Genomic DNA, 7,743 nt, shown 5'->3' with positions numbered 1-7,743 from the left:
GATGTGTCAGTGGTCTGTCCTGTGTATCGGCCCAACTGTCCTGTGTATCAGCCCAAGTGTACACAGTGGCCAGTGTATCAGCCCAAGTCCAATCAGGAGACAGAAACCACACTTACAATTTGGAAATTTAATAGAAAGAACTTGCTTTTCTTGTGATAAAATACACATAGCATAAAATTTGCCATTTTAACCATCTTTAAGTGAGCAGCTCAGTGACATTAAATACATTTACCCTGCTGTGCAATCATCACCACTATCCATCTCCAGAACTTTTTCATCTTCCCAAATGGAAACTGAACCAATTAAACAATCACTCCCCTTTCCTTTCCCCTCCCAGCCCCTGGTAAACTGCTATTCTGCTTTCTGTTCTTAAGGACTTGACTAGGTATCTATATAATTAGGAAGGAGTTAACTAGTAAATTATTAATAGGGATAAAAGAGGACTCTAAAGGACACAGTAGTGTAGCAAATGCAGAGAGCAGTTACTACTTCTAAAGCTGAGAGAGTAGACAAGGAAAGAATCCAGAGCTTAGAAGGACCCTTCTTTACCCCTCCCCTCCCCACCCAAGGCTGAGATTCAGACCTTTTTGGAGAGCACGTGGCTGCTGTAGGATTATGCAACCTATGAGTGGCAAAGAAACTTGGCACCAGCTGGTGCAAAGGAATAGCTTTCCAGGTGGCAGAGGAAGTTACCAGAAGGTGCAGGCAGGCGGGTGGTCAGTCAACAGAAGCAGCTTCTCAGTGGAAGATGTGATATATTTTTTAATATTATTACCACCCAAGGTTTTCACCCTAAGGTTTAGTTTAGTCTCACTCATTTTAAAAACTTGATGGGATGACTTGATACATGTTTATATTGAGAAACGATTACCACAATAAATGTAGTTTACACATCCATCACTTCACATAATTATCTTTTTGTAAGGGGCGAAAAGTTTTAAGATCTACTCTCTTAGCTGTTTTCAAATATACTATACAACACTGTGGATTATCACCACCGTGCTGTACATGAGAGCCCCAGAACTTATTCATCTTATAACTGGAAGTCTGTACCTTTGGACCACCTTCACCCATTTTCTGTTCACACTGTTAGCTTTATAGTATCGTTTTAAATCAGGAAGGGTGATGTCTGCATCTTTGTTCTTCCTTCTTAAGATTGCTTTGGCTATTCAGGGTCTTTTGTGTTCCCCCACAAAGTTTTCAGGGTTGTTCGTTCTATTTCTGTGAAAAGGATCATTGGAACTTTGATAGGAATTGCATTGAATCTATAGATTTGGGTCCTGTGGACATTTTAATGACATTAATTACTCTGATCAATGAACATGAGCTATCTCTCCACTCATCTGTGTCTTCTTCACTCTCATCAATGCCTTAGAGTTCTCAGGGTGAGGATTAGATTTTAGGTAGCAAGGCTCTAGGCACTGTTTCCTAAACTTGGCTAAACACTGGAATTGCCTGGCCAGCTTTAACTTATATACATGCCTCAGAAATTCTGATTTAATCAGTCTGGGGTAAGGCCTGAGCACTGAGATTTCTAAAACCTCCCTTAGGTAGTTCTAATGGGCAGCCAGTTAGCCCAGAGCAGAAGTTTTTAGGAGGTGGGTGGGCCGAGGGCCAATCCAATCAGCACATCTGTTTGGTCTGGCACACCCAGTGTTTCAGATTTGTTCCACTGACAACATTTAAAAATGGAAAAGTCATATACATGCACAAACAAAAAACGACATCTCCAGCTCTGCCTGAAAAATCAGAAGCTCTGGTGTGCTCAGCCCCGTTCCTACATAGCCCAGGCCACCTCACTCCTCACTATTGTCTTACCCCGACTGCCTCACCCTGCGGACATTCGGGTTTGCCAAGCCAGGTTAGACTCTAGAAGCACCCTCTGGGCCCTCTTCCTTGGATTCTGTCTCTGGCTGTGATGCTTGGCTGGAAGAGGAACATTTCTTTCCAAAATCTGGTTTTAGATTTCCAAATTGCAGAACAGCCAGTATATTGTGAATCTGGGTATCATGCCCATACATCTTAACCTTCAACCTGTTACATCCTTCACAGTACTGTTTTACAGGAGTTTGTGGATGTCCCAAGACAAACTATGACCCCTGTTAGAAAACCACATGAACCACTTGATGGGTCCAACACACAGCCAGTTTCAGCATTTCAAATTGATGCATCTATCCCATGGTTCCCTTCCAGACATCAATTGTTCTCATGTGCACATAGACGAGCAATGCCTGATAAATTCAGAGTTCTGCACAGCTTAGAAAGCACTTTGCCAGACATTCTTCCATAGGATCTTCACAGTAAATTGAACAAAAGCAAATATATTATCCTTGGTTATTGACAAGAAAAATGAGGCTCAAAGTGGGTAAGTGACTTTCACAAGCTGACCTGGTCTGTTATTCAGAGCTCTTGCAGTTTTATTGCTTCCTAACCCTGCACTTTCTGCTCCCCCATACTGCCTCTAAAGAATGTGCCTCTTTCTTAATCCTAGGAGAGCTGTGACCTCTCACTGCAAGATGCTGATCTGGAAAACACAAGGCTTTGGAAATGTTCACTCCTGAAGTCACATCTGCTTTCTGACCTCATACTGTTCAGATTATACTGCTCTTGGAAAAGCCTTAATTATCAGAAAAATTGAAAAAGAAAAGCTACTAAAGGATGCTTGGTACAGAGGGAAGAAGGCTGATTGTGGAGGCAGACAGACCTGGGTTCTAAGAGTTCCTAAACCATATCCCAACCAGCTCAGGTGAGGGGAAGCCAGATGCACCCAACAGGCAAAGCAGGAATCAGAGCCAAGGGAAAGGGGAGCAGAACCTGGGAGAAGTCACAGACATTAAAAACAAACCAAGAGGACTGTTTCATGTACAGAAAAGAGGGTCAAGCAGAAAGAGGCAATGTCGATGTCTAGCTTAGGTGGGTTTAGAAGAGCAGGCAACTACTTTAAGGGAAGGTAAAGAGCTGTTTTATATCATCCTTGGGATTTAGAGTGTATGCACAATAGTTTGCCAGGGGCCACTCTGGTATCAGGGTGTCCCCTCCCGCCCTCCCTTCCACTAGGAGAACAGTTTAAGGTGTTAGGCATGCTTAGCCAAACTCACCTCCATTCCAGCAAGTAAGTGAAACTGGAGGGAAGGTATATGAGACTTTGTATGCGAGAACATTTTTACTGATATGCTTCTGGGCTTCCGAGAGAAGAGAAGTCAGTGGAACTCACCATTTCCATGCCATCTGCCCTTATTTCTGCTCACCAGCTCTCAGCCGGACGAGTGCACCAGCCTCCTAAATAGTCTCTCTGCCTCGCCGCAGCCAGTCCGTTCTCCGTGCTGTAGCTAAAGGAAGCGGTCTCATCCTCAACCACATACTGTCATCTCGGAGAAGGAAGTTAAGGTAATCGTTGCGGGAGGCTGTGGCCTGGCTGGGAATAGGTAGGTAATGCCAGCCACAGGATTTAGACTTTGCCCTCAAGTAGTTTTGGAAGGATTATGTTGGCCATAGCCCTCAACCTTGACTTGACATTAGAATCAGCTGAGGAACTGGGGACTCCATACTGGGCTGCACCCCAGACCAGTTACGTCAGCATCTCTGACATCAGCGGGTTCAAGCTTCCCGGGTGATTCCAACTGCATTAAGGATGAGAACCACTGCCCGGAGCTCCAGTGTGGAGGGAGCCTGGAAGAAGAGATGCTAAGGAAGAAGCGGGCTGACACAGTGGTCCACGGGAGAGACGGTAAGGCAGCAACCAGGGCAAAGTGATGAGGCAGGAAGGAAGGACATGAGCCAGGGTCACCGAGAAGATGACGGCGATGCTGGGCGAATGAGGCACCGAGGTTCCGCTTGGCCAGCTGGCTGAATATTGCATCATAATGGAAATGGGGAGACTGGGAGGTAATGTCAATGGGGGAGACTGGGAGAGAAGCAACAGGGTGGGGAGGAGGCGTTGCATGTGATAGCACTGGTGGGCCACTCAGGAGGAGATGTGGAGTATGTGTCTGAAGCTTAGAAGTGACACCTAAGAGTAAGAGTTTCTGGTTCTGCCCTGGACTGGGAGAATAGTTTGAGACTCCTCAGTGTCTAGTGGTAGTTGAAACTGTAGGTGTTGGTAAAACAGCCAGGGGAGAAGGTGGGAACAAAGTCAAGAACATCAGCTAAAAGGGAAATAATTAATAATGAGCAACATTACACACAAAAAAAATTGTGATTGCAGCTATGGCCAAGTAATCTTCCCCCTTAGTATTCCAGAGGGCAAGACCAAGGAGGGCAGGATGGCTCCCAGCCGAAGCTGCCGTTCTGCCTAACACATTGCTCAACATTTTAGAGCAGCAGCCCCTAGCCTGAGGTAAGGAGATTAATCTGGGCTCAACAGCCCGTTCTTTTCAGGTGGGCAGCAAGCCTCTGGGTTAACCTCATAGGCCTGAAACCAAGAAGGAGTTCAGCCTTACTTCACAGATGTGAACGCTGAGGTTCAGAGGATACAAATGCCTTGTCAACATGTCACAGCAAGTTGGTGGCAGGTCAGGGAGCTGGCACTTAGGTATTCTAGGGGCCAGTCCACTGCACTCTTTGTGGCAATGTGGGGCATGGTATCTCACTGTTGCAAAGTCCAGCACAGCTTGCTTAGTATCTACCCAGGCAGGCAGTGCATCAAAGACAGCTTATAAACATCCTGTCAAAGGGATAAGTGTTTCAAAGACCTCTGGGATCTGACAAAATGGGGAGCATTAGGAGGAAGCCAACAAGGCACCAAGGGTCATCAACTGAAAACATTTATTTGGGCACAATATTTGCTGAGAGGAGAATGAAGCCTGCCCAAAGAGTATGTCCTTAGATAATTAACTTCGTCTACAGGTTGGTCCAGCAGCCACCAACAGACTCTGGCTAAGACATGTCTTCGTCATCTGGGGTCAGCAGAATGGGTTCTGGAGGAGAAAGAGCAGTGGGGCGAGAGTCAGGGGCCCATGCCCGGTTCTGCCATCCCAGCTTCTTGAACTAATCAGGTCCCCTCTGTGAGTTGCCTGTAAAATGATGAGGTCAGACTAAATCATCTTTGAGATCCTTGAAAACCAATGACTTGGTTTATCCATTGCCTTTCCCCAGATCCCCATGAGACAGCTACTGTAAATTCTTTCCCAAACATGGAAGGACTCTTCCTTGCCCAATGCCTGACTCCCTCCTCCAGGTGGAATTAATTAGCGATCAAGGCTTGATGTGGGGAAAAGAGAATTCCATTCTCATGTCATATTTGTTAAAAACACATTTCCATATAAGCACATACATCTGTCTTTGTGCTTGCACTGAAGGATACCTCTGCTGACAGTTTCTTGGAGAATTCAGAGAGCAGGAAGCCTCTTTTTCCAGCACTCACCTCGCTCAGGAGTGAGCGTTTGGGAGCCAAATCAGTCTATGAGACTTGGTGGTGTTGGAGTGCATGTATCTCCCTTCTTAGCTTACAAGGGGCTTTTCCATAAATTGTGTCATCGGTTCCTCAGTGCAGCCCTATGGGGTAGGTAGTGTGGATGTTATTATTGCCATTTTATCAGTCAGGCAGCTGAGGTTCAGAGAGGTTAAGTGACTTGGCCAAGATCACACATTGGTCACTGGCAGAGCTGGGGCACCAATCAAGGTGTGTTGACCCAATAGCCTCAACCTCTTACCATTACTCATTCATTCATTCATTCATCCATTTGACATACATTTACTAAGCATCTCACATAAGCCAAATATGATGGGCTCTGAAAATACAAAGAAGAGTAAGATAGGGTCCCTCCCCTGAACAGCTAGCTCACAGTCTAATGAGCTGGAAGACAGATTTGTAAAGCATTAATGGCCATACAAGTGCTGTGCTTTGTGAGGAGAGAAGAGAAAGAAACTAACTCTGCCTGGGGAACCTTCTCAGAGAAGCAAATGTTGGAGTAGGAGTTTTCAGAGCAGTGAAACACACTCAGCTCTGCCAGTGACTGCTGTGTGATCCTGGCCAAGTCACTTAACCTCTCTGAATCTCAGGTGCCTGACCAATAAAATGTTAAATAAAATAGTAAAGAGAGGAGAGAGCACCACAAGGAAAGGGAACAGCGTGGATGGAGGAATGAAGAGCTCACATATTCAGGGGACACTGAAAAGATGAGGGAGCATGGTGGATGTGGAGGGAGAGGAAGCGGAGGGGTTAGCAGGGACCTGGTGGGGAAGCCTACCTAGCTTTCTGTGTAGAGCTGGGCTTGGTCCCGTAGGTGATGGGGAGTTGAGTAGTCAGCACACGGATGTTCCAGATTTTCCCGTTTGGCTACTGGTGTGTCAGCTGCAGCCTGATACACAGTCACCTACGCAGTCCAATTGTCTCCACCTCCCTACACATTGCTGACTTGACCCAATTATTTCAGAGTGCTGCTCAAGCTCTGTATAGCTTCCATAAGAGGCAAAAAAAAAAAAAAAGAGAAGGAGGAGAGGGGGAGGAAGTAGAGAGATGCTTGAGCAATCCGGGAGGCCTAGCCAGGATCTGGCCTCTGAGAGGCCCGTGTGGGTTTCACGTTCTCGGGAAAATATTTGCCATCCTCACTGGCAGAAGGAGAGTGGAGACTCCTAGGCCCTGTTCGAGCACAGGTCTAGGCCTGAATGGGAATGAGTCAGTAGCCTTGGCACTGGGCTGGAAGGGATCCGAGTAGCTGAGGACGCTCAGGGGTGGAGGGAGAAGTGGGAGGACACTCCCCGGTCAGGGAGACTTCCCTGCTCCTAAGTCTGCCTCGGGTCTTCCAGACTCACTGGGTTTCCTCTTGTACCCCCAAAGAAAAGGGTAGGAAGGCAAGGCCTGGCCAAATGCTGAGGAACGGAAAACCATTGGCACTCTGTGTTTCCAAACTTAATTTACAGTTAGCAGCAGTAACTTCCAGCCACACTGTCTAGTATTTGCACACACAGCTCCTCAGGGTTTTCAAGTTCACACTTTATCATCCAAACTGGGCCCCCTGAGAGGGTTATATTGCTGAACAGGACACTGGGACATCAGAAATAAACTGGAACCATACATCCGGACATACCCGTGATGTGTGGTCACTCTGGATATTTCCAAATCCAGTGCTTCATTAACCCTAAGAGCCTGGAGGTGGATCTTACATTCATTTTACAGTTGAAGAAAAGCATGTGTTTCCTGTTAGCCGACCCCATCTGGGTGCTGCGCTGCCAGAGAAATGGAAGAGGAAGGTGGTCCAGTGGAGACTGGAGGGGTCAGCAGCTCTCCTGCCTAGCTCCTCGGGGGCAGCAATGTCACTCGGGGGAAGGGGCATGGGAGAGCCAGACAGGGAGACCCCTCACGGGAGTGCCAGGGACGAGGCAGGTCTTGCCTTCAGCACTTGTACATCCATTGTCTATTTAATCCTGACATTAGCTCTGCAAGGACATAATATTTCACTGATGAAGAAACAAGATTCCAAGAAATCAAGTAACTCATCCAAAGGTCCAGAGGCGTTAAGTTGAGACTGAATCCAAACTGGTATCTTTTCCATCACACTGCGTTTCCACAGTTCTCAAGGAGACCCATGTCAGGTGGCAGTAGCTATTCCCAACTTCCCTCCCTGCCCCCTTTAGTAACAAATTACAACTTCATACTGCAGGCACTTATTTAAATATGCCTTGGGTCTAGCCAAAGTTGTGCTCAATATGAAATATGTGTATTGAAAGAGCCAGTAAACAACCCTTCTTTAATTCAACATCTCTCCTCTGGCACAGAGGCTGCTTGAACAGATATTCCCTGCA

General features: G+C 46.6%; 1 long non-coding RNA gene across 1 annotated transcript; it reads right to left on the bottom strand.

Moving 5' to 3' along the window:
* Nucleotides 1–4,747: 4,747 nt before the first annotated feature.
* On the bottom strand, nt 4,748–6,917 carry LOC130683022 (uncharacterized). Its single transcript, XR_008996580.1, has 2 exons — nt 6,189–6,917; nt 4,748–4,916 (listed from the first exon to the last, which is right to left on the bottom strand). It is a non-coding gene; the product is annotated as an uncharacterized LOC130683022 (long non-coding RNA).
* Between the last annotated feature and the right edge of the window lie 826 nt (nt 6,918–7,743).

The sequence above is a fragment of the Manis pentadactyla genome, chromosome 3, assembly GCF_030020395.1.
Source record: "Manis pentadactyla isolate mManPen7 chromosome 3, mManPen7.hap1, whole genome shotgun sequence".
Lineage (NCBI taxonomy): Eukaryota > Metazoa > Chordata > Mammalia > Pholidota > Manidae > Manis > Manis pentadactyla.
This window is presented reverse-complemented; position numbering and strand designations above follow the sequence as displayed.